This window comes from Callorhinchus milii, unplaced genomic scaffold (assembly GCF_018977255.1).
Source record: "Callorhinchus milii isolate IMCB2004 unplaced genomic scaffold, IMCB_Cmil_1.0 Scaffold23, whole genome shotgun sequence".
Taxonomy (NCBI): domain Eukaryota; kingdom Metazoa; phylum Chordata; class Chondrichthyes; order Chimaeriformes; family Callorhinchidae; genus Callorhinchus; species Callorhinchus milii.
Window position 1 is genome coordinate 4108349 of NW_024704764.1, and position 27429 is coordinate 4135777.

The following is a 27429-nucleotide window of genomic DNA, read 5'->3' on the forward strand; positions in this document are numbered from 1 at the left end:
CCGTGACCCCATCAGCTCCACCCTCACCCTCAGAGAATAGAATTCAAAATTCTCATCTTCACCTTCAAGGCCCTCCATGGCCTTGCCCCCTCCTACCTCTGACCTGCTGATCCCCTATCAATCTGTCCACTCCCTCCGCTCAGCAATTTCCAGTCTGCTTCATGTCCCCCACCCGACCCACCACACCATCGCCACAATCCCTTTGACTCGCTTCCTCTCTTGCCTCCTTCAAGGCATGACTCAAGACCCTCCTTTTTGACCGTGCCTTCAGCCGCCCTCCTATCCCCTCTGCCCTCCCTCACCCCAACCCTGCTCCCCCACGCTCAGGTCCTGATCCCCAACTGTTCAGAGCCGTGGGACGTCCTCCCGATGTGAAAGGCACTTTACAAATTTAATTTTATTGCTGTTGTGCTTTTCTCCCATGAATAAGAGTGATTCCACTTCCCAATTCACAGGGGACCTGTAAAGATGTTGCAGTAAAGGACAACTTTTACCAATCTGTGGTAAGATTACAGGTCAAGTCACCTCAGTTCATGCACCTCTGCACAGGCAGTGTGAAAGATTCAAATGAGCAGCCCACATAAGGTCATGTACCATACCATTGAACTGAAGATGGGGCAGAGAATTGAAATGGGATGAAGTTTGAAAAAAAACATAAGCAAAATGGATCAGAAATCAAATTCAAAAATTGGTTTCTGTTATGTGAATATTTTTGTATCTTATATCAACTTTACCTTCTCTCTAATTACTGTACAGTATATAGGGAAATCATTGAGTAGCTCATAAACATCGTATCTGAATGAGAAGTGTTAGGTTTGTTGTTGGATGTTAATACTTTAGGTTAAATTATCAATAAAATACAGTGAAGCTGTGGAAGCCGCACCCGTCAGAACCACCCATTTTGTCTGAGTTGAGCAGCGTCTCTGAGGTTACCTTTTCCCGCTCAACAGAGGAGAGAAGCGCCTCCTCCCGCTCCCATTTCTATTCCCATTGGATGGGAAAGGGACCAATCAGCGGTGGCTCTGAGGTGATTGACAGCCGTGGAGCTGCTTGTGAATGGATGGGCTCAGCTGTCAATCAGTCGTGATTTGACTCTCCTATTCCCTCCCTTGTTTCTTTCCTGTTGCTCCTCCCTCTCACTGATTGGAAGCCCACAGCCCTTTGAATGGCTGGAGTCTGCTGTCAATCAATCGCGATTTCACTCCTCCCATCTCCATCCCAGAGCCACTTGTGGCTGAAAGGCTGAATTAACGCGTATAAAATGGGTAAGAATACAAATGAATCAGGGCCAGGGGTTTTGTACAATTTACCCGGTATCCAAGGTTAACGGCGAGAGCAGCTTCCACTGTACACCGAGAATAATTGTGCAAAGAGGAAAGGGAGGGGTAACTGGGAGTTTTGACCAACGGCAGTCATTTTAAGAGGGTTTGATCATTGAATTACACTCAAAATAAATTCCAAAGGGGGGAAAGAATGGTGTTATTAGCTCAAATTTGCCACTGTGTCTTTACTACAGTCTTTACTGTTTAGATAGTTCCTGATGTAAGAGAAGAGTTTCTGTATAAAAGCTTTTAAGCATAATCTGGTGTTTTTTTGCTGCTCAAACTGTTTTTCAAGTGGGTAAACTGTTCAGCTGAGAAGGAAGGAACTCATCTGAAAAACATGGGTAAGTTTCTGGTACTTACAGGGCCTGAAACCTGTGACTGCAGGTCAGCAATGCTGATAAATTGTAAAGAACTCAAAGCAGCTTATCTGCTGCCAACTAACTTTCCTACTGCCTCCTTCCTTACATGGTTTCCAATGCTTCACATAGAAAAAAACACTGAAAATGTGGTGATTGGCGGAGACGATGATAGAACATTGTTGAAACCTGAATGTGAGCTGCGGCCTGCAGAGGAGAGACTCCATAACATAGCATATTGGGCATACTGCAGGGTGACAGAACAAACAGAAAAACCTGGTACCAGATCCATCTTTAATTGACAAGAAAGAAATCAATATTTAATTACAGTCACAAAGAGTTAGTATTATTTAATGGATAAGATCAGAGCTTCTGACAGCAACGTCAAACATGGCAAGATTTGTGAACAATGTTTTTTGGACTTGGAAGCATTTTATATAATAATAATCCTTGCATTTGATACAGCGCTTTGAAAAAATGTATATTCTACATATAATCTCTGCACTGTGTCTCTCTCTCTCCCTAACACACAAATTATATGTTTTTGTCATAATTGGCACCATTTAAAATGGGACCGTCCAAATCTGGAGTGATCTGCCCAGAATTTGCCAGCCCATAAACGTGACGCAAAGTTTCTGATTTTGAAAAACCAAAGCCTTCACTTCTTCCACTTGGAGATGTTAATTCATTAAATAAATAAATAAATAATTAGTTCATCAATGTGTCAAAGTGGAAGCTTTTCTTAATTAATTTCCATCAAAAACAAACATTGGATCATGTAGTGGCAGAGCCAGTAAAAAAATCCCCATTCCTTTGACACCCCACTCCTTCGACTTCCTCCCCTCCCACCCTCCCACTCCCTCCCCATTCCCATAGATCATCCGCTGATAACATGATCTCAACTTGTGGAGTCCTGGAGCTCAGTCGTTAGAGCACTCGCCTCGCTAGTGAGAGACCTGGTTTCAATTTCCAGGCAGGGCGAAAAATTGGGCAAGTTTTCTTACTCCACACACCTCTGACTACATAGCAGTAAGTAGAAACCCAGTTGTTAGTCGATTGGCAGATCGCTTTTCCGGGGGTAATAATTCCTTCAAAAAATAAATAAAATAAGTAATAAATTGATCACTTGAATCCACGACTGTGTGTGCAATTGGCTGCCGCATTTCGCCCACAAATATAGTCAATTCACTTTAAAGTATATCCTGTGGAGCACTTTGAGACGTCTCGAAGACATGATAACGCGCTGTATCAAATGCAAGGATTATTATTATATAGAAACATCTCTGTACTAACCAATCTATAAACTTCTCCTCGTCAACAAACAATGTGGGAAAGACATACTTGCCAGCTGATATCCCCTCCTATTTCCTGGACGTCAGAGTCACACCAGATACTCTCAGTCCTTCTAGACACCAGGGTCAGGCGGACAAAAGTGTGAGAAAAAAAGTTATGCAGTAAAATATATAATAATAATTTGGTCATTCAATCCATGACTGTTTGTGGGACACTGCTGTGTGCAATTGGCTGTAGCATTTTGCCCACAAAACACACAGTCACTACACTTTACAGAATAGCCTGTGAAGCGCTTTGAGACGTTGTAACGACATGATAAGGCGCTGTATCAAATGCAAACATTATTATCATTATTTTTAAGTTACACTTTTAAAGCATTTTATCATATTCAGTGTGTCAAAAGCATCACTTGTAATTACTGTCACTTGTAGTGACTGTTTTTGAAGACAAACACAACAACTATTTGCACCAGCTCATGGTTATCTGGAAAATATACGTGGGTGAGCTGCAGATGTGTCCATGCTTACTGATATTAGTTGTGCTTTTTGTCACAAATATGCTTCAACGCATTGGTGTGTCCTCCCGATGTGAAAGTGCTATACAAGTGTAATTTGTATTGTATTGTATATAGGCAACATGTTTATTGATGGTTGTTGTATCAGTTACTACGTGTACATGTGCAGCTTCACAGTCAATAGAGTGTGATGCGAATCACTTCAAATTTTAGTTAAAAAGTACACATTATTTTCTGCAGTTCTCCGAAAAAAAAGTATGCATGATATCATTCTGCATACCTCAGATTTGCCAATCCTCACAAACTGTAGCTGTGAGCTGTTGCTTAAACAGAAATAAGAATTCCAGTAAAGTTCTGTACACAGATACAAAATGTGAGATTACAACAGCAACAATTGTAAAAAAAGTAGGTTTTTCTTGTCGAATTATTTTATACTTAAGTAATTATTGTGTGTTTCTATACAGAAAAAGTACATTTTATTTTTACAATTTGTTGATTGTAAATCTGGTAAAGTGACAGCAAACCTAGCATTGCCAGTTTCAGTCTGTCACTGAGTGACAAATCTCTTGGCATTGGTTATTGAGCTTACATAGTGAGCAGTGGTGACAGGAATCTGCATTCCCAGATCCCATCCCAGCAGCCGCAGAAAGCTATTCAGAATGTTTTTTTCCCTTCTGTCTCTTCCACGTAGATATGGTGTTTGACTGAATCTCTGGGAGTTGCTGTTGAAAATGCCCTGAGAGAAGCACTTGCCCCTTATCTCTCGGTTAGAATTACGTTATGATGATGGATGAAGTCCAACAAAATTACTGTTTTTCTTAATTCTCCTAATGAGAAAGCCTGTCACCAATGATTTATTTGATGCTGGCTGTAAACTGTGCTTTGTTTGATCCTATTATATGTGCTCTCTTTGCCTTACAGCGCACATTGTCCAAGGAATCCATTTGATATATGGCTTTTTTTTGCGGGGCGAATGTTGTTTCAAAATTAGTGGAACAGGTTGCTGGGGTGGACTGGTTATAGGGCACAGTATTTTTGTTTTGTACGATTATCTTTAGTTAGCCATTGCCAGAGATCGGGATCTGAAGGTCCCCTTTTTATGAGAGCTATATGGGTAGATTTCATTCCCAGCTTTTAAATGAAGAGTAATGGCCTGTTAATCAGAGCTGCCCCCATTGTCTGCTCAATGTGGTGTGTAAGATTTACACAGCCTTTGGTCACAGTGGCATATTTTTCTCTTCACTGCTCTGAGCTGGTCAATTAAAAGGACCTGAAGCTGCTGAAAGGCTTATTTTTGTCCTTTTGGTGAGATACTGCAATTTAAAGGAAACAATTACTAGGTGTTGCTGGATAAAGAGACTTTTGTAACTTTAAATAAATGGCTTGAAAACGTGCAAAAAACAATTTTCTTTGAATTATGATGGATATTGAGATGAACACTCTGCCACTGAAGTAAACAAGAAAAGCATCATCAGTTTGAAATAAAAACAGAAGTCACTGGGAACACGCAGCCTCTGACGAAAGGTCATCGACCTGAAACGTTAACTCATTTTCCTCTCTCCATAGATGCTGCTGTGTGTTCCCAGCGACTTCTGTTTTTATTTCAGATTACCAGCATCTGCAGTATTTTGCCTTTTTTTTAATAATCTGTTTGAATGTTGAAATGGATGTCCCTCTCCTGTAGAAAAGGTCTATTAGAATTCTATTAGAATTCCTCTACAGGAATGGTAAAGTAAAGTAATTTATTAGGATAATCGTAATAACATAACATCTTTTTGTAATGTGCCTTGTGGCTCTCTTAAGTAAACTCACTCTTTGAAAGACCATTATTCTACTTTTAAATGGTTTATAGAAGATACTGAATTTTGTTGCAAGATAAATTTGTTTTATTTTATGTTGAGTTGCCATTAGTAAGCAATGTTACTTTTGTAGCAAAAAATCACAACTAATCAAATGTGTAAGTGTTCTCTTTACAGCAGATGTGATTTGTTTGTTGAAAATCTGAAGGATCATCTTTGATCTTTATCAGTTTCCTCTAATTATGTAATTGGATCCATAATTTACCATAAAACAGTAAGGCTTAGAAAATGAAAGTGGTCAGAGGTTGTGTTGTGTAATATCTTACTCTCAGATCATCGACTTTGATTCTCGATGTTTCGTTACAACCTTTTACATTGTAGTGTTACATCCTCTCAACATTATATTGTCCCATCCCATTGTGTTTTACTTTCCTTGCAAGGGTGAAATGCCATTTGTTTTGATATAATGCCCTCAGCACTCCTCAACACCTGGGGAGGAGAGAATCAGTTCCTGCTAATAATAATAATAACAATTCTTGCATTTGATATAGCACCTTATCATGTTGCCTAAATGTCTCAAAGCGCTTCACTGGATTTTACAGTAAAGTGTAGTGACTGTTTATTTGTAGGCAAATGCAGCAGCCAAATTACTCTTTTCCGATATGTGACAATCAACTGAGCACACTGGGGACTTTAGGGACATATCTTCCTGTTGTCACGAGGGGATTGCACACTTTGTGTAAAATGTAATAAAACTGAAACTAATCTGACAGAGATTAATGCTTCAGGTATGATGCTAGAAGGTGCAGCCTCTGGCTTTTCTGTTCACAACGCACACATCTGTATCCTGACTGCCTGCCAGTCCAGAGGAGAATTCCCTGGTTCCCATACACTCAGTAGAAGCAAAATACAATTTCCATTTTAAATTATTGAGCTGTCTGGTACAGTTTGATCCATGCGGGCTTTCTCTCTCTCTCTCTCTCCCTCTTTTCTCTCCCTCCCTCCCCCTCCCCACATACACACATACATATTCACGTGCATGTGCAAATGCTTGCCTGCATGAGTGCTTCAACCATTTTTCCACAGTGTACAGAACCCTGGCTTGTGCTATGTAATTTTAATGCCCCTTTAACGAGATCAAATGCTATTATTATTATTATAGAACCTGTTACTAATGTTTAGAATAGAAGCAGCATTGGAAAGAATACATGGAAGACCGTGAGAGCACTGTAATTGCAATAACAACAAAATTCATTGATCCACTTAAGATTGAAAACAGCTTTAAATGGTGCCTGTTCAAATGTTTGCTCTGTTAAGCAACTCCATCGATGCAAGAATACAAGCGCAGGTATTGATGTGTCAGGCCAGCTCTTGAGTCAGAAGGTTGTGGGTTCAAGCCCCACGACATTGAATCACCTAGTCTAAGCTGACTCTCCATTACTGTGCAGGAGATGTCAAAGGTGCCGTCCTTCGGATGACAAGTTAAACCGAGGTCCTGCCTGCCTGTTCAGGTGGATGTGAAAGATCCCATGGCACTATTCCAAAGCAGAAAGGAGTTTCTCCTGCTGTTCTGACCAACAATCCCCCAAATAAATGTTTTGCACACAAAATACACAGTATATCCTGTAAAGGGCTTTGGGACATATCAATGAAGTGATAAGGTGTTGTATCAAATGCAAGGTTTATTATTATTGATGGTGCTGAAACTTTATTGCATTCTTCATTTAAACTTTCCAGATAGAAAAAACAACTTTTGATTACATTCAGAAAACTAGAAAGGGTTACAACAACAACAATTTTGATTTGTATAGCGCCCTCCACCCGGACGGCGTCTCAGAGCGCGGGGGGAAGGTGACCAAAGGTGCGGTTGAAAAGAAAGGTCTTCAGCAGAGACCTAAAAATGGGAAGGGAGGGAGCGAGACGAAGGGAGTGAGGACGGCAGTTTCAGAGCCTCGGGGCATAGTGGCTGAAGGCATGGCCGCCGAGGGTGGACCAGAGGACTCGGGGGACGAGGAGGAAGAGAAAACCAGACCCGGAGGAACGAGCATGAAAATGTTTTAAATGATTTTAAATGAGGCATATGTTTGTGCGGTCTCATTGCACCACTTGTATTGTGTGCATTGACGATTTAAACAAGGTTCTGTTATGGAGCACTGAAAATAAAATGCTTGTTCACTACCCACACATCTGATATAAGTTGACAGTTCTCTTTCTAGCCCATTTAATGTAGGACATGAGGGCATGCTGTATTTCCAATAGCATTTTGAATTTTTTTAAAATTTTGGAACAATTTCTGACTGTGGGAAATAAGCTACCTCATGGACACCCCCATATTGTATGCCTTCAGCCACTCTTTAGGGTTGAAATCACTATGGAGCAGGATACTTGTACCCCCAACTCTGCTAAGGGCCTCTTGTATTTTTGGTCAGTAATGTTTAACTATTATCCTAACTCACCTATATATACACTGACAGAGTTCCCATAATGTAAATGGCTTTTTGCCCAGGGACTTCCCTTTGTGGAGTCCTATAGCTCAGTGGTTAGAGCACTCGCTTTGCAAGTGAGAGACCTGAGTTCAATTCCAGGCAGAGGGTGAAACCTTGGGCAAGTTTCCTTACTCCACACAGAGCCTAATAATAATCCCTCCAAAAAAAACAATAATAAATTGTTCATTTTCAATCCATGACTGTTTGTGGGACATTGCTGTGCGCAATTGGCTGCCGCGTTCGCCCACAAATATACAGTCAATTCACTTTACAGTATATTCTGTGAAGCGCTTTGGGACGTCTAGAAGACGTGAAAAGTGCTATATCAAATGCAAGGATTATTATTTGTAACACAACGATGCAAGGCTTTGGTTCGAACCTTAGAACACATTGAGCCAAACTTTTTTGTACAGGCGATTCTGTGGGGAAGACATTGCTGGTGTCGGAGGGCAGTTTGTGCTACCTGCCATCCACCAAGTGAGGGCTCAAACCTGTGCTTGTCGGATGCCAAATGACCATCTTGGAGGGGGTACGTGGGGTCTCCTTAGAGCTGAACTAGCTCCACGGTGACATGATGGAGTGTCGGAATCGAGCCAGTGATCTCAGTGGTCTAGGCTCGTCTATGCTGTGTAACTTCCCAACAAGCCTCGGCTCTTGCCAACCTGAGCCAAATACTTTCCGGAATTAGGTAAGCAGGATGCATTCCTCCAGGGAGAGAGTGTACATTCCATCCCAACAAATATCTCTGGAGCTTCCATATGTAGGTGGGATGCATGGAACTTTGGTTTGGATGCTCTTAAGCATGGTGATGGGTTTCCGCATGTGTCAGTCACCCGGCTGAACAAAACAAAAATCCGAAAAGATCCTAAGGTACATCACATGCTCTATATTACTCTTGAGTTTAGTTTAGAACTTGAACATATCACTCTAATTTACCGCTTATATCAAGTTTGTTGGCATTGGGGACCCATTTACTGTTTTTTGGTGGATTTTCAATTGTTTTAATATGAATGCAAAGTTTCATTGTACCAACTATTTGATGAGTAATGCGGGATAATGCCATCCACCTGACCGCTCGCTCCCGGTCCCCGCGTGCGCACTATGGCTGCCGCTTTGACCCGAGCCCCCTCACCCCCTCCCTCCCGCCCCCCTCCTCTCTCCCCCCAAACCCTCCCCCCTCTGCATCTCTCCCGCTCTCTCCTCCTCTCTCTCCGTCCCTCTCGTCTTCTATCCCCACTTGACCCTCCCACAACCTCCCTCTGCTCCAGCCTGGGAATCCTCCGCCGGGCTCACCGTGGCACTCGGCGTTGGCTGTCCAGCAGCAGCCACACCGACTGCCCCATTCCCCACCACACTCGCCAGCCACCCCGGACACAGACCCGGGGAGTCAACCTCTCCTCCCTCATCCCCATTCCCCCACCCCTGCCTCACAACCTGGACCCCCCTCCCCTCCCACACACCCTTCTGTCAACCGCTCCCTCCACATCGGACTGCAAAATGTCCGCTCCCTCTGCAACAAGGCCCTGGTCATCAACGATCTCATCCTTGATGAGAACGTTGATATCATGGCCTTGACAGAAACCTGGCTCACCCCAGGCGACACCTTCCCCCTCACGGAGGCCACGCCACCCGGCTACACCTCCCACCACATCCCCCGCCCCAACCGCCGTGGCGGTGGTGTTGCCCTTATCTCAAGGACACCACTTGCCCTATCCCCCTACTCCACTGGCTCTTTCCCCTCCTTTGAGCACCTCACCCTCTCCCACCCCTCATTCCTCTCCCTTAAAATCCTCCTCCTCTACCGGCCCCCTAAAACCTCTCCCACCTTCATCTCTGACATTTCAACACTCCTCACATCTCTTTGCCTCTGCTCCGATCGCCTCATCATCCTGGGCGACTTTAACCTACACTTCACCCCCTCCTGCTCCATCTCCACAGACTTCTCTTCCCTGCTCTCCTCACTCAACCTCTCCTTACACATAAACTCCCCCACTCACAGTCACGGCCACCCACTCGATTTGGTGATCACCCGGGGCCTCAGTGTCTCGGATGTCACTATTACCGACAAGGCCATCTCTGACCACTACTTCATCTCCTTCACCACCTCCACCCCCCTCCCCACCTCCACCAGACCCACCACCATCTTCTACCGCCCTTGGAAGAAGTTACCCCCACAATCCCTAACCGATGCCTTGGAGTCCTCTGAACTCCTCTCCCTCTGGCCTTCAACCCTCACCGACCCCTCTTCTCCTCTCTCCCTCCTCCACAATACCCTCTCCTCCACACTCGATACTCTTGCCCCCATCACTTCCCGCACTGTCTCCTACTCCCGCTCCTCCCCCTGGTACACCACCCACCTCCGCTCACTGAAAAGCCAGGTGCGGGCTGCTGAACGCACCTGTGTCAAATCTGGCCTAACGGTCCACCGACAAATCTGGCTGGACCTCCTCAAAATTTACCGCTCCACTCTAGCCTCGGCCAAGTCGTCCTTCTACTCCAGGATAATCCTGGAGGCGAAGAACAACCCCAGGCTACTGTTTTCCACCACAACCCGACTCCTCCGTCCCCCCCGCCACCCCGCGCAGGTCATCTCCTCCAACCTTCACTGCGAGGAGATGCTGGATTTCCTTGAATCCAAGATCAAGGGAATCCGCTCCGCGGTCACTTCCCCTCCAACTTCCACCCACCACCCACCCCTTCCCTCCCACACTCCGACTCCTACCCATCCTCCCCTACACACCTTCGTACCCGTTTCCCCACCCTCTGTCACTGAACTCATCCTATCCCTAAAACCAACCACCTGCTCCCTTGACCCCATCCCCACTCCACTCCTTATCTCCCAGCTCCACTTTCTTGCCCCACATATCACTGACATCATCAACCTGTCCCTCTCCTCTGGCTCTGTCCCCATTCCATTAAAAACTGCCATCATCACGCCCACCCTGAAAAAACCCTCCCTTGATGCGTCGCAGCTATCAAGCTACCGGCCCATCTCCAACCTCCCCTTTCTCTCCAAGGTCTTGGAAAGAGTTGTCGCCTCCCAACTGCGCTCTTTCCTTTCCACCCATTCTCTTTTTGAACCCCTTCAGTCAGGTTTCCGTGCTGCCCATAGCACAGAAACTGCCCTGGTCAAGGTCACCAATGATATCCTGACCATCTGTGACCAGGGCTCCCTCTGTCTCCTCGTCCTCCTCGACCTATCGGCAGCATTCGATACGGTCGACCACGCTATCCTACTCCACCGCTTGTCCTCCCACCTCAACCTTCAAGGCACTGTCCTTGAATGGTTTAGGTCGTACCTTTCTCACCGTCTTCACTTTGTCTCAACGAATGGCTTCTCCTCCACCCCCCGTACTGTCTCATGTGGTGTCCCTCAGGGCTCTGTCCTCGGTCCCCTCCTCTTCACCCTCTATATGCTCCCCCTCGGTGACATCATCCGCAGACATGGAGTTAACTTCCACATGTATGCGGATGACACCCAACTCTACCTTTCCTCCTCTACTCTCAACTCCACGACCACCGATGTCCTGACAGCTGCCTGTCCGACATCGAGTCCTGGACGAGAGACAACTTTCTTCAGCTCAACGTGCGAAAAACCGAGGCCCTCCTGATTGGCTCACGTCAGCGCCTCCGCACCTCAGGCGCTGACACCATCAGCATCCAAGGCTGCACTCTCCACCTCTCAAAGCCAGTCAGGAACCTCGGCGTTTTGTTCGACCCTGAGCTGTCCTTTCTCCCTCACATCCGCACCACAACTGGCACCGCCTTCCATCACCTCCGGAACATCGCCAGACTACGGCATTACCTCACCCCTCACGCTGCTGAAACCCTGGTCCACGCCTTTGTCACCTCAAGGCTGGACTATGGGAACTCTCTCCTCGCCGGCCTTCCCGCCACCTCCCTCCACAAGCTGCAGGTCATTCAGAACTCTGCAGCTCGTGTACTGTCCCGCACCAGGCTTCGGGACCACATCACTCCCACCCTCGCTCGCCTCCACTGGCTCCCCATCCCCCAGAGGATTGATTTCAAGATCCTCATCCTCACCTACAAGGCCATTCACGGCCTTGCTCCCTCCTACCTCTCCAACCTACTATCCCCCTACCTACCTGCCCGTACCCTCCGTTCCTCTGGCTCTGGTCTGCTCCACGTCCCCCGCCCCAACCGCCCTACCATCGGTGGTCGGGCCTTCAGCCTCTCAGCCCCCAGGCTCTGGAACTCCATCCCCCAGTGCCTTCGCCTTGCTTCCTCCCTTTCCTCCTTCAAGGCCGGTCTCAAAACCTTTCTCTTTGACCGTGCCTTCAGCTCCCCTCTCGACTCTCTTCCCCCTCCTCGCTCCCTCCCTTCCCTCACCCTGACCATTTCCCCCCTGCTCGGGTCATGACCCAACTGTGCAGCGCCTTGGGACGTCCTCCTGACGTGAAAGGCGCTTTATAAATGGAATCTTGTTGTTGTTGTTGTTGAGTATGGTCTGAATAACAATTTCTAAACTTACTTCTGGTTTTAATCTTCAACAGTGTAGAACCCTGCTCTGGGACGCTACCCTGCATGAGGGCACTACATAAATGCAAGTAGTTGTTGAACACTCAACTAGTGCTAATGATTTGGCTTTCAGTTGTATTTGGGGTGCCTCCTACGTCAATGGAGCATGAGGTTGTTAGCACTGATTGAGAATTGGCTTGTTCTACACTACTATCCATTATAATACTTGACCGCTTCTGCAGTCTCCAATTAATTTAGCTGGAATCTGCTGTATGTCATCATGTAACAGATGGTTACCCTGCCATTATGCAGTAAATATATATGTATTTATGTATGTATGTACGCACGCACGCATACTTGAGTAATTTATATCATGTCAATTTTGTTTATATATAGAGATATCTTTTCAATTTGTTTTGCCTCTGATTTCTCCTGTTATCACTCCTTCCTGAACACAGCGATGCTGAAATACTGGTATGTGAGTCCAGCGTAAATCCAGTCGTCTGTCACTTTTCCATGTGCAAATTTGAATAGTACCGTAAAACTCGCTTAATTCTTATCTTTATAAATCGTATAATTGCCTAAGTCGTAGATTCTCCCGAGTCCCATTCAGTTTCCTATCAAAACCACCTAGATTTACTTGTATTAATCACCTCCTAACTCGTAACTCCGCTCCCCTACACTCCATTACTCCCGCACGTACCGGTTGTATTGAATCGCAGGAAACATAGTCTTGATCTGTCGAAGCATGTGCAGAAGAACTTTATTTCCCGCGATTCAATGTGATTCTAACGCAGCGACCGGTCAGGGACGCATTGAATCACAGGAAACAAAGTCTCGACCCGTCACCATGTTTGCACTTACCGGCTGCATTGAATTACGCCTGCGCAGTGTAGAATATTGATGAAATCATTATTTATATCACACGATATGGGACATTTACTCACTGAGCCACGAGGAGAGTGGTTCCTTTCTGTATTCCAGTGGTCACCGATGTCACACATATCTAGTTCCCTTTTTTTAATGTTATTTTGGTCTCTCGTGAAACAGCTGGCATAACTTGCTCATGAATCAGAATAAAGAACAGGACTTTAGAAATTTATAGCATGGAAGGAAATCATTCAGGCCATCATGCCTTTGGTGACTCACTGAAAGCTCTCCGTTTATTCATTAACCCCTTCCTTCCTCACCATTTTATATTTCTGCTTTTAAGATCTGATAGATGTGATACCCTCTTAGGAACTAATATGGATTCTGCCTCAACCATAATTTCAGATTCAGTGCATTCCAAGTCGTAAGCACCCTCTGTGAAAAATAAATTCTCTTAACCTCTTCCCTTGTTCTTCTGGTAATTGACTTTTAAATCATCACTTATCCCAAGTAGCTGGGAACAAAGTCTGCTGAGTCCTAAACCAGGGGAAAGGTAAAATACTGAATTATGAAAAGAATACAGAGCAGTAGTTTTCTACCCACACCCGTTTGCTACTCTTTTACTTTTACTTTGCAGCTCGTGTACTCTCACGCACCAGGCTCCGTGACCCCATCACTCCCACCCTCACCCGACTCCACTGGCTCCCCATCCCCCAGAGGATCGAGTTCAAGATCCTCGTCCTCACCTTTAAGGCCATCCATGGCCTTGCCCCCTCCTACCTCTCTGACCTGCTGACTCCCTACCAACCTGCCCGCTCCCTCTGTTCAGCGGGCTCCAGCCTGCTCCATGTCTCCCGCCCAACTCGCCTTACCATCGGTAGCTGGTAGGGCCTCTCTCCGCCCACGCTCTGGAACTCCATCCCACAGTCCCTTCGCCTCGCTTCCTCCCTTGCCTCCTTCAAGGCCGGTCTCAAGACCCTTCTTTTTGACTGGGCCTTTGGTCCCACCTCTCTGCCTTCCCTCACCCCTACACCACCCCTCCCCCATGCTTGGGCCCCGACATCTGACTGTTCAGCGCTTTGGGACGTCCTCCCGACGTGAAAGGCGCTTTATAAATGGAATTTTGTTGTTGTTGTTGTTCCCACTTTTCCCCCTTTTCTCAAGGTATGAATTCAGATTGTGGTACAGCTGCCAGAGGCATTGCAGAAACTCTCCCAAGTGGCTCTTTGTGTAAACCAGTACATTGAGTATTGTCTGGCCAGTTGGCCATGGCATCGCCTCAATTTATTATCCCAATCGTATTCTGCTTCAATATACTTTGCTTACTCTTAAATATACTGCGCAAAAAATCAATCTCAAATTTCTGTTTGATATTTAAAACCTTTCATCTAGAAAAAAGCAACAAATGCTTTCAACAAAAGATGCAATAAAGACAGCAAAGTCTAATTTGTCATCTCAGTGTTTATCAGATGTTTGTGCTTTAATGTACTGTGGTGAGATGTTCCTTTATCAAGGTGCTTCCCAAGTGGAGGTGGAGCAGCTAGCTTCATAAATTCTCGTGTTGCTGTGCGAATGAAATGGAGGCACTTGAGTGCGTTACTTGATATGAAATGTCCTCATGTAGACCCTGAGAAAGAGAGCTGCTCTCCGGAAATTAAGTGCTTGTCTTTGATAAATGATTTTTTTGATGTGCCAGATTTACTGGGCAGCACTAATCACAGCCAGATGTGTTTTTTGTTGTGATAGAATTTTCCATAGATATCAGGAAAGAGTCTCATGTTTCTTCACCAAAGTACGAGACATGCTGTCACTGGACACCAGAGGCTTTGAGAAGGGCAGTAACATCTGTAAGATGGACTTCAGCTCATTCGGTGAATGTCAGTCTTGGTCAGAACTATCCTCTTGCTGTTGGATCATCAACTGGATATTTTATTGTTTAGTATAATACAGCAAATGCACATTTTTCTGCATGGAATTAAACCCAGACTTCGTGCATTAGTACAAACTGAAAAAAACACAACTCCACCCCTGATTAATGGAAGATTTAACTAAAACAAGCCAGGTTTTCCTTTTTACATTTGTTTATGTAATAACCACATACTCTATAAAATGTAACATGACTTTCATATATATATAAACTTCTATGGTTCAGTAAAAACTTTAAAATAGCTTAACCTACTGTTAGCAGTTACATTGACATGTGAAAAATGCAGAAAATAGCATTTTTACGATTTGGTGGAAACAATGAATGATCTCCTGCCAAAAAACGCCTGTTTTGTACCCACTGCACAACTTCAGCTTCAAGGATTTGACAGAGTAGTATGCTACAGCAGTATCTAAACCACTTATTCTGTTTCTTTGCAATCTGTTTCCTACCCTGAGGTGTGTCCCATGCTTTGAAAAAAAATGTTTCGAGATGGGCTTGTGTGGTTTTGTACTGTCAGCCTTTCAAATTGGCACCAAGGAGGTCAGGCTAGCAAACGTTCAGTATTTGTATCTAATGTGAAGGAGAATGGCCTTTCTCTTCCCACCACCACCACCACCAGCAGCAGCAGCAACAACATTCTCAACAGCAACGTGGAGCTGGGCTCTGAATATTGAGCTCCTAATTGGGTGAGGACAAGATAAGGCCCTGGTTTGATGCTTCCCCAGGTAGAATAACCTTCATCACGGTCAAGGCTGACACATATAAAATACATACACATTGACATTTCTATGGCGAGAGTGAGGGCAGCTAGACTGAAAACTCGATCGCCAATGATGGGGCAGGTAGGACTGAAGTGTGAAGCAGGCCAGTGCCCAATGAGCGAGGGGAGCAGATGGGTTTATTGGGATTGAATGGTTATTTAATGGTGATGGTAATGTCAGGATGGGGAGGAGAAATGACATATGAGGCAGTCCTCACTCAGCATCGAAGTGCACTTTCCAGCAGCTGTCCTTATTCAATGATCAAGAGCTTTGTTACTCTGGAGTTCAGGTGCTGAGGCCAAGTTAGTGCTTTCAGTTTCCTGTGTTCTGTGTAAGCCTAACTGATGTGTAACCCTGGCTGTAGCTATTTGCCCTATTGCCCATATTTTATGTGAAATATTTAAATATTCTGTCTTGTACAGAAAGTTAATGACAAATAGCAAAGGGTTAAACACAGGTAACAAAGGCTTATCATCTTCTAATTTAATTCAGATTTAATATGGTTATTTATCATAATGTATTCCTTGCTTCTTAACTGATGATGATTGGATTCTTCTTCCATCGATTCCCTAAGTTCTATTTCTGTTTAAATGTTTAATCAACTGAATGTGCAGTAAACATTTTCCGTTGCTGCATAATGTTCTATAAAAATAGGCTGCACAGTATATGGACTTATGTTAATGTGGAAACAAGATACTTGTGAATATAATGGCGGTGAATGACATACCCTGGAATACTGCAACACAGTGAAATCATAGTCAACATTGTGTGCTACATTCTGTGGTGCCCAACCTATACTTTCGTCCCAGTTGTGTTGCAGCCAGTGCTTGACTGCACCGTTTAATGTTTGTTTTGTTTGGAAAGAAACTATGGAAGTGACTTTGTACACCAAACATTGATGTCAGATTTTGGAGCTGGTACACAACTTGCAGTATAACTGGAATATATTAACAAAGACAGAATTTTCCAGGTTCTGCCCATTGAATTATATGAACCATTTTAAATCATTTGAAACTGTAGAAATAAAGTATACAAGGCAAAGCTCAGAGCTTGCACCGGATGTGTGAAACGGAAGAGATTGCAGCTGGAACATCTGTCAATTACCCAATGAACACGTTTTATGAACATGAAGAGGTCAGATGGTTCCTCTCTGCCTTTTGTTGGTGCTCTCTCACATCCTTGTTTCCTTGTTGTAGAAGGGATGTGGGAGGCTTGCTGAGCTGAGCCAGTAGGTGATTTATTGAGGAGGCCAGCATTCCTTTGGTTATTGTGTGAGAACATTTTGAAAAAAAGGCAAAAATTATCAAAGATGATTTTCAGCTTATAGCTTTCTTGTTTTTCTACCTTCTATACTGTTCTGTTCTGATGAGTTCAATACTATTGCAATTTCAACCTGCTGAACACACTGTGTTTCTTCAAAGTTTTCTTCAAAGTTTAGCAAACAATGTCATTGTTGCTGCCGTTTTCGTGGATGTACAAGATAAAACAAGACACTAAAATGAGCCCCCAAAATGCTAAAATTCAGCTGCCAAATTTTGAAACTGGATTTTCAAAAATTCTGTACAGTCTTACATTTTAAGACAGTGGTCTTAAGGCTGATGCCAGGTGACATTTTGGATATCTGATTATGTCTTAGTGTAGCTGTGGAGTGAGACTGTAAAATATTACCTTTACAGCCTGGAATTGTCAGCAATAGTTGTAAACTAAACTAAATATTGATTTACATATTTGTCTATATTTTCAGGTTTCTTTGATTGGCTGAGAGAAGATGGCTACACAGTGACAAACAGAGGAAGGATTTCACTTTGCGAATACCTCCTGCAACATCAAAGCAGTAAAAAGGTAATCAGTAGAGCATATTTTCTCATCATTTTTTCTCTTTCAGTTTTTATCCCCTCCCCTTGTCTCCTTAGACCAGTACTAGCTAACCCATGGCCCGCTGAACATTCGCACTAGTGTAGGTTAGCCTGTGTTAAATCAATTTTTAGTTTCCAGTAACTACTGAGTAACAATAATAATACTTGCATTTGATATAGCGCTTTTCACATCTTCTCGACGTTTCAAAGCGCTTCACAGAATATGCTGTAAAGTGAATTGACTATATTTGTGGGTGAAACGTGCACAGCAGTTTCCCACAAACAGTCGTGGATTGAAAATGACCAATTTATTATTGTTTTGTTTTGGAGGGATTATTATTAGGTGTGTGGAGTAAGGAAACTTGCCCAAGGTTTCGCCCTGCCTGGAATTGAACCCAGGTGTAGGTGTCTCGCTTGCAAGGCGAGTGCTCTAACCACTGAGCAACAGGACTCCGCAATGTTTATGGTCTGGCCATGAATCAAGAAATATTCAATCAAGAAAAATGTATTTGGTTGTCCCACCACTGCCTTAGGCTCTTTTTTTTCTTTTATTGGCCGCAGTTCCACAGTGCCCTCAAACACTTTACCCAAGCACATTATTCCTCGCGACCCTTGTGTTGGAGTTAGTGGCTGTTTACCAGGGAGGCAGTAAAGCCATACTTGATGCTGTTCTTTCCCAACATTCATACTCAAGCACTTTCCAACCGGTGTCACTGGAGAGTGATCAGCACTCAGAAACCTGGCTATTTTGCATTTTCCTATCTCAAAGACAGTCTGTGCTGAGTTACCTCATTTCAGCTGGAAAAGCAGTTGGATGCTAGAATAGGGCTCTGTACCCTGAGGTAGGGAGAAGTAAAATGGTTCTGTTTCTGATCCCTATTTGCCGTGAGGAGCTGATCTGTGTTGGTTGCGGTGGCTCCTATGGGCGATTGGGTGACTTACTGGAAGCTCTGATCCCGAGGGAACTTCACCCTCACATGAGTCAGTGCTTTCTGGGGAGGAAAAGAGAAAATTTGAAAATAATTGAGTGAATAAGCTGTGGAAATTTTGGAGTGTTATAGTCATATTTCTGCAGCAAAATAAATAAAATTGGAGCATATTCCAAGAATAGAGTTATTTGAAAAGGATACAAAAATTCAGAATTTTAGTCGTGAAATATAATTCTCAGTGTAAACTGTGATTCTTTTGCAGTTGTTTACTTTATACAGAATATGTTTGGAGCATTGGAACAGTCCTTTCATATCACAGTTACATCTGGAGAAAAAAACAGTTGTGGAATTGAGTTTCACATGGTTTGAAAATTTCAGCAAACTAAGAAAAATACATGTGCCCTCAGTAATAAAGGCTATCTTACTAATATCTTCTTATTGTCAGGCTGACAGGCTGTACGATATAGGGATTACATTGATAAATTGGCATCAATGAGGTAGCAACTTGTTAAGATGATATTCGTATTCAGCTAGCGGTGAATCATTATTCTAAAAGAGCATTGTGGACAAATGGTATTAAGTGCACACTCAAAATGAATGTACTTTTACACATCCTCTTGCTGTATCTGTTGCTGTCACAATCTGAAGTGTTATTTCCAAAATAGGCAAGTCTCTGGGACAGCAAAGAGAAACACACCCTTATGAGTAAGTCATATAAAATGTTTCAAGCAGGTAGAAAAATGAAGTAAGTCTTCATGTGGTATTGTGACAGATGAGAAAACGATGATAGATGCATTTCCATGATGTAAATTCCGTGTTCAGACTCTTGAAAAACAAATTATCTAATTGCCCCTAAGACTTGCGCAGTTTTCTTTCTTGTGGTTAAATCTCACTGCAAGCCCAGATAATTGCTCAGAGGATTGATGTAGCATTTCCTCTGATTGCGGTGTATTTTGTCCATCCCCAGTTTTCCTCCATTTGATTCGGAATTACAGTATTTGACTGAAAATTTAGCCGGTATGTGATACTTTAAAAGTAGCAATGTTCAATGCCAACTTCAAATTCAGTGTCTGATGGGATACAGCTTTCAAGATCTGTAATAAGATAATATCTGTAAAGATGCAACTTGACTGTGTCATTTGTACACTCGTGTACAAATCACTTCATGCCCTGGCACCTCCCTACAACTCTGACCACACAACCGTATCTGTTGCCTTCACTCAGATGGCTCTGGCGTCTTGCATGTGCCTTGTACCATCCGCTCCACCATCGGTGGCTGTGCTTTCAGGCAGTATGCTGCAAAACTATGAAACTCTCTTCCTCAATCTCTTGAGATTTGTCTCTTTCTTCACACCTGGTGACCATCGTCTTTGACCGTGCCTTTGGTCACTTCCTCCCTCTCCCCAAGCTCGGCGTTGAGCTCTGCCAATGTTAAGCACTCCAAGACATTAGGAGCATAAGAATTGCTGGATAAAAACAGACTAAGATCCATCTAGTTTGCCTTCTACCATTCTAGTCATTTAGGGAGTCCTGTAGCTCAGTGGTTAGAGCATAAGTTGGATACATGAGTTCAATTACAGGCAGGGCGAAACCTTGGGCAAGTTTCCTTACTCCACACCCCTAATAATAATCCCTCCAAAACAAAAAACAATAATAAATTGGTCATTTTCAATCTACAACTGTTTGTGGGACATTGCTGTGCGCAATTGGCTGCCGCGTTCGCCCACAAATATACAGTCAATTCACTTTACAGTGTGTTCTGTGAAGCGCTTTGGGACGTCCTCCCGACGTGAAAAGCGCTATATCAAATGCAAGGATTATTATTATTAGTAGTAGTAGTAGTAGTAGTCGCTCGCTGCAGTAATGGAGATGTTGATAGCAATTCTGTACAGATTAGTCTACAACAGAGCAGAATGCTTTGGGAATCTTAGAACCAAAGTTGTCTGGTTGTTCCAAGCCAAACTACACTTACTATATGTCACGTTTCAAAGCACTTACATACAGTAGAACCTCACTAATACGATCACTCAAGGGACTGGGCAAAAGTGAGGTGACCTAATTACTGAAAGGTGATTCAGGTCACTGATGTAATGTTAAGGGCATTGGTAATGTGTGAGGGTGATGAACATTCAACAACCATACTTTGCGATCTTATTAAAACAAAGGTATTCTTACATTTAAAACAAAAGCTGTCATGTATTCAGCCTTTTGAGAATGTATCCAACTTATGTTCTGCCAATGCCATAGATCACAGCTATGATTATTATTATTATAACTCTATGACTTTTGCTTTTATTGTTTTTGATTAAGTCCTCACTCTCACGTCAGGACAACTCCTTCCGTGATGGCAAGTTCCATTACCATGTTGTTGGTATCAATATCATATTCAAACCAAATTCTAGTCCTCAATTTCCCTTTTCTTGCAGCTGCTCATCCACTCCCAGTTTGAAATGTATATTTCTTTCAATATGTTTCATACACAACAAGAAACATTAATATGCCTTCACCTGTAAATACACAAAGCATGGCCTGATGGCAGTAATGAACTGCAAAACATCTATATTTGGAAGCTTGGCATCTGTGGAGGGTATTACAGATGATCCTCATACTGTTTTTATCTGATATCCAGCCACATGGGCACTTTAACCATTGTAGGCAAGACAGCGATGGGTTTGAATTCTGTCTGTGTTGAGTTAGCTGATCTAACCTGGGGCAGTACTTGAAGGGCTACAATTAGTCTCAGCACCTGAGGGCTGTGGAGGGAATAAACAGTCAGAGTTGCTACTCCTAATCGCTCTCAGTCTGTAGAAGGCACGTGTATGGACAAGATCGGTTTTAGCTACAATGTCTTCCATGTCTGTACATATACATTAATGTGGCGATGGCTCACACATGAAGAATCGTGCCAGGTGTAAGTTATCAGTCTGTGGCCTGGGCTTGTGCAGCTATACCTGATCTGGCAACAAACACAACAAATTTACATTTGTAAAGCGTCTTTCACATCGGGAGGTCCCAAGGCACTGGACAGACCGAGTTATGGACCTGAACTGAGGGTTGGGGTTGGGGAGAGGGGAGGGCAGGGGGAAGCAGAGAGATCGAAAGCACGGTCGAAGAGGAGGGTCTTGAGGTGGCGAGGGAGGGGGTTCCAGAGGGTGGGGGTAGAATGGTGGAAGGCCTGCCTGCAGATAGTGGGGCGAGCAAGACGGGGTACGTGAAGCAGGCCTGATCCCACTGAGCGGAGGGAGCGAGCAGGATGGTAGGGGGTTAGGAGGTCGGAGAGGTAACGGGGGAGCAAGACCGTTCTGCTTCACGTCCCCCACTTTGCTCACCCCACTATTGGCGGGAGGGCCTTCCTCTACTCTGTACCCACCCTCTGGAACTCCATCCTGCAGTCCTTCCATCTTGCCCCCTCCCTCACCACCTTCAAGATCCACATCAAGACCCTCCACTTCGACCGTGCTTTCGATCTCCCTGCTTCCTCCCTGCCCTCCCTCCTCCCCCACCCCAACCTTCAGTTTGGGTCCGTAACTCGGTCTGTCCAGCACCTTGGGACGTCCTCTTGATGTGAAAGGCACTTTACAAATGTAAATTTGTTGTTGTTGTTGCCAGCTCAGGTATGGTTGCGTGGAGGGCTTTGAAGGTGAGGACCAGGATCTTGAACTGTATCCTCTGTGTGATGAGAAGCCAGTGGAGTCGGGCGAGGATGTGGGTAATAGGGTCGCGGAGCCTAGTGCGGGAAAGGACACGGGCAACGGAGTTAGTTCTGGATGATCTGCAGCCTGTGGAGGGAGGAGTTGGGGAGGCCGACAAGCAGTGAGTTTGCATAGTCGAGCCTCGATGTACTGAAGGCGTATATGAGGGTTTCGGTGGCCTGCGGTGTGAGACAGTGTCGGACCCGGGCGATGTTACAGAAGTGGGGAAGGTAGAGTGGTTCATGGCGCAGATGTGGGGTAGAAATGATAGTTGAGAGTCAAACAAGACCGCAAGGTTCTGGACTGGCTCAGTGAGGGGGAGTGAGCCCCATGAATGGTGATGCTGTCAGTGCCTGAGGTGTGGAGGCGTTGATGGGAGCCAATCAGTAGAGCCTCAGTCTTGTTGACGTTCAACTGAAGAAAGTTAGCTCTCATCCAGGACTTGATGTCTGACAGACATTCTGTCAGGACAGCAGTGGGTCTTGGGAGTCAAGGGTGGAGGCAGAGAGGTAGAGTTGGGTATCATCCGCATACATGTGGAAGTTGATCCCATGTCTGCGGATGATGTCACCAAGAGGGAGCATATAGATATTGAAGAGGAGTAGGCCAAGGACTGAGGAACGCCGCACGAGATGGTGCGGGGGCTAGAAGAGAAGCCGTTTGAGGAGATGAAGTGCAGGCGGTGTTAGAGGTACGATCTGAACCAATCAAGGACAGCGCCGTGGAGGTTGAGGTGAGAGGAGAGGCAGTGGATGAGGATAGAGTGGTCGATGGTGTCGAAAGCAGCAGAAAGGTCAAGGAGGACGAGGAGGCAGAGGGAGCCCTGGTTGCAGATGGACAGAATATCATTTGTCACTTTGACCAGGGCTGTTTTTGTGCTGTGGGCGACATGGAAATCCGATTGGAAGGGTTCGTGAAGGGAGTGGTGGGAGAGAAAGGAGCGAAGCTGGGAAGCAACAACTTGTTCCAGGACCTTGGAGAGGATTGGAGGTTGGAGATGGGATGGTAGTTTGGGAGTAGAGAAGGGTCCAGAGAGGGTTTTTTTAAAGGATAGGAGTGATGACAGCGTTTTTTAAATGGATGGGAACAGTATCAGAGGACAGGGAGGGATTAACAATGTCAGTGAGTTAGAGGGGCAAGGAGGAGAGGAAATGGTCACAAAAAAAGAAGATATACCTTTGCAGTCCTCAAATAGTTAAAGCACAATGTTCACATGGAAATACAATGACATTCATTCCGCTACTGATTAAACAAGGCCTTTGTATTGTTCAGGGAAAGAGTAACTCCAAGATTGGTTATGTTTAATGCAAGGCCTTGAAATGGGTTGGAATCCACTTCATTTAAAGAGACCGATTGCTGTTTATGATCTGAGTACCCATGACCTCCATTAAACACAACCTTCCCCATGCCATTTGTTAATTAAGTGAAGTTCCCTTGACATCTTTAAGGGGTAATCCATTTTGATGGTTTACTTTAATTACCTTTACAATAATTGATGGTAATTTCAGTTTAGAATGAGAAGAAGCAAGATAATATTAAATGAAGATATAGATAATGAAGAAAAGACAAGCTTTGTTTAGATTGGTTCCCAGTTAGTTGTGGGAAGAGCTTTGAGACATCCCCCGTCACAAAAGACGCTATAAATGTAAATTGTTATTGTTGAAATAAGTAAGCTTCTCTGTCAGAGTTCCTCAGGTTATGCTAGCAGATGGAATATTGATTTTCATTTAACAACTGGGGACAGTTAGATCTAATGGAATTGTTACTTTAGGAAAATAAAATAAATGGATTATTTCTAATTCCCTCCACATCTCCCTCTCCCCCCACCCTCTCCCCTCACCCCGAGCTCCAGCCACCATCACCCACCATTACCATGGTTACGAATGGTGCTGCTCCTTGGCTGATCCATCAGAAGGCTTGCTTGAATGGAAATAGATGCAAAACCTTAATAGGTTTTCTGTCTCAACCTCCTTCTGTCGTTATGGGCAGACTCCCAAGGGAAGCCCTGAGTGCGAAGCACAGCTCAGGCTGGGATTAATATTTGGGCTATTTTAGCTGAGATGTATAGTGGATAATAATTTCCTTTTCTGGTGGGTTTTATTCAAATTCTGTTTTATTAGATTCTCATCACCAATTGTTTCAGGCAACATAACTCCTTTAGCTGGTAAAAGTGTGAACCGTGGGGGTTCCATTAGGACTGCTGTGTAGTCAGCCAATAGGAGACATGTTTTTGGAATGTATTTAGGTCTATGCAGTACCCTGTTGGTTTGAATTACTGCTCGAAATTTTGGTCTATTGAATGAGGGTCTTTTAGAATTCATTATAATTAACCTACCTATAGTTTCTTTCATGTCCTCTTTTTTTCCCACCTCAATTCCTGAAGGATAGACTCCACGGATATGGTTCCACGGATGTCAGCAAGCTTTTAGTAAATAACCTGAATGAACTGAACACCAGCCATGAGTGAACTAGGACAATGCATGTCATTGGGCTATTTGACATTGGGGAGACTTCACATGTGATTCCAATCCCCTGCTCATGACCACATATTCATTGCCCAAGCAGAGTCACTGGATTGAGTAGCAGGCTTCCTGTCTTATCTCTTCTACTTGTGGTCAGGGATGATGAGGCCAAGTGTCATTCCCTATCACCATTATACTATTGAATGCCTTGGCATAGACTGTGGTTGAACCTGGGAATTTTGTCTTCTTTATGGCTCAATACCATACCAGAGAGTGCATTAATCCACTGAGCAATCATTGAAACACAAGTATTAGAGTGTACCAACACCCACGACATGTTCCCAGAGGTGGAGGCTTCTTTATGTGATGAAAAGATTTCATCTTTCTCAGTGTCAGCTGGAAGGCTAGTTCCATATCAGAGTGTGGCCCCAGAGACAGGACCTTTATTCCTCTTGTTTTTTACGATTATCACCATAAAGGAAAATAAAAACATGATAATATAGTTTTTCACAATGCAACAATAAATCAGGATGTGAGCAATGTTTTGACATTATTAAAGTTTAATAAGGACTTTAGCTTGAAGTCATTTTTGATTTCAGACTTGCGTAGAGTATGAAAACTGGCACAGATTGGTTGGATCGAGTGGCCTGTTTTCATGCTGTACATTCTTTATAAATCTTTCTTTGTTCCCATGGCACAGAGTCAAGCCAGGGCAATCTCGCATACTGGAAAACTTCAGATTTTAATAACATGGCAGAAAATATTATGATATGAAGCTGATATTCCAATTTCCATAATCTATAAAAGCAATTTAGATTCTTCGCTTCTGACTCTTGTCGATAACGCCTTTGCCTACAACTGTGCGTTAGTCTCTCTCGGGTGGTAGCACTCTCGGCATTGAGTCAGAAGATTGTGGGTTCAAGCCCTATCTGAGAATTTGAACTGCTTTAGTTTAATCTGATACACCAATGCACTGCTGCGGGTGTCCCATTGCTGGGGGTGACATCCTTCAGATGAGATGTTAAACCGAGGTCCTTGACTGTCTGTTCAGACACTATACGGAAAGAGTGTCTTGGTTAACAATCCCACAAATAAAATCACTCACTCACTCTTTCACTCAATCTCTCATTCATTGTCTCTCTCACTCACTCACTGAAGATAAATAATAATAATCCTTACATTGGATACAGGGTCTTTCACTTCAGGAGGATGTCTTACAATACAAAATTACATTTATATAGTGCCTTTCATGTCGGGAGGACGTCTCAAGGCATCTTAAAGCAATTCACAGGATTTGCTGTAAAGTCATTGTACAAGAACTGTGTATTATATAGTTGAACACATTTGCCAATTTGCATATGGTAGTGTCCCATAAACAGCCATGAAGTAAAGACCTTAGTTCAAGCCTTGGTCTGTTATGAATTTGCTGATCTCAGTCAGGGCACTTGCAGCTGCTACAGATCCTTGTTAATAATAATAATAATAATAATCCTTGCATTTGATATAGCGTTTTTCACGTCGGGAGGACGTCCCAAAGCGCTTCACAGAACACACTGTATATTTGACTGTATATTTGTGGGCGAACGCAGCAGCCAATTGTGCACAGCAATGTCCCACAAACAGTCGTAGCTTGAAAATGACCAATTTATTATTGTTTTTGGTTTTGGAGGGATTATTATTAGGTGTGTGGAGTAAGGAAACTTGCCCAAGGTTTCGCCCTCTGCCTGGAATTGAACTCGGGTCTCTCGCTTGCAAAGCGAGTGCTCTAACCACTGAGCTACAGGACTCCTCTTGTTATTTCTGCTATTCATGAATGCCTTCCTTACAAGAGAGAATCTTTATATTTTAAAAACGTGTGATAACCGTGCAATATGAATAGTATAACGGGAATAAATCGTATTCAATAAGATCTAGCTAACACAAGTTGATGGAGCAAATGGAACTTAATGTACATAAATGGATGTGATGGGACAAGAAATGACAAGCATGACACTGTGAAGATATGACACTATGTCCATTACTGAGGGAAAAAAAGTCGGTAGGATCAACAAGTTGGCAGGGTCATGGGGAGAGACGGGGAAATGCGATTGATTTAGAAGCTCTTTTCAAAGAGCCGGCCAAGACACGATGGGCCGAATGGCCTCCTTCTTTGCTGTATAATTCTATGATTCTATGATTACTGATCATTCGGTGACAGTTTACAGTCCATGTGAAGCTATTATTAACAATATCAAAAATAAAAAAAGGATGAAAAATAGACAGCATCCGCTTGGCTGCATCCTCGTCCTCCATCCCCCTGTGCCGCAGACCTCCCCCCATGTCTTCCACATATCCCAGATTTCCTGCTACTGTCCCCACACTACACTTCATTGCTCCATTTCTCCTTCATCCATCACAACTATCATCACTCACTTCCTTGCTTCCTTGACCCCCTCCTCACCCAAATGCCCCTCCTCTAACCCTGCTGGCAGACACAGTTCACCTTGCCCCCTCCTTGCCTGTCTTCAGATCACACCTGAAGAGGTTCCTCCCTCTCGTCAAGCTCCGTCACTGTGATGTACTCTGAGAAGTTATCCCGCTTCAAGGGAGCTGTGTAAATGCAAGTTATTGTTGTATTAACAAAGCTAATCAAATACAAGGTTATATCTTAGGTGAGTTTGACTAGACGTTGAACAAATAA

At 44.0% G+C, this 27429-nt stretch overlaps 1 protein-coding gene across 4 annotated transcripts in view; it reads left to right on the forward strand.

Moving 5' to 3' along the window:
- raraa (retinoic acid receptor, alpha a) overlaps window positions 1-27429 on the forward strand; it is a 377347-nt gene that overhangs the window by 96228 nt on the left and 253690 nt on the right. For all 4 annotated transcript variants that reach the window (XM_042343419.1, XM_042343417.1, XM_042343418.1 and 1 more), the window contains one exon: window positions 17555-17652. The gene's annotated coding sequence lies outside the window, so the exon portion shown is untranslated. The remainder of the gene's footprint in view (window positions 1-17554; window positions 17653-27429) is intronic.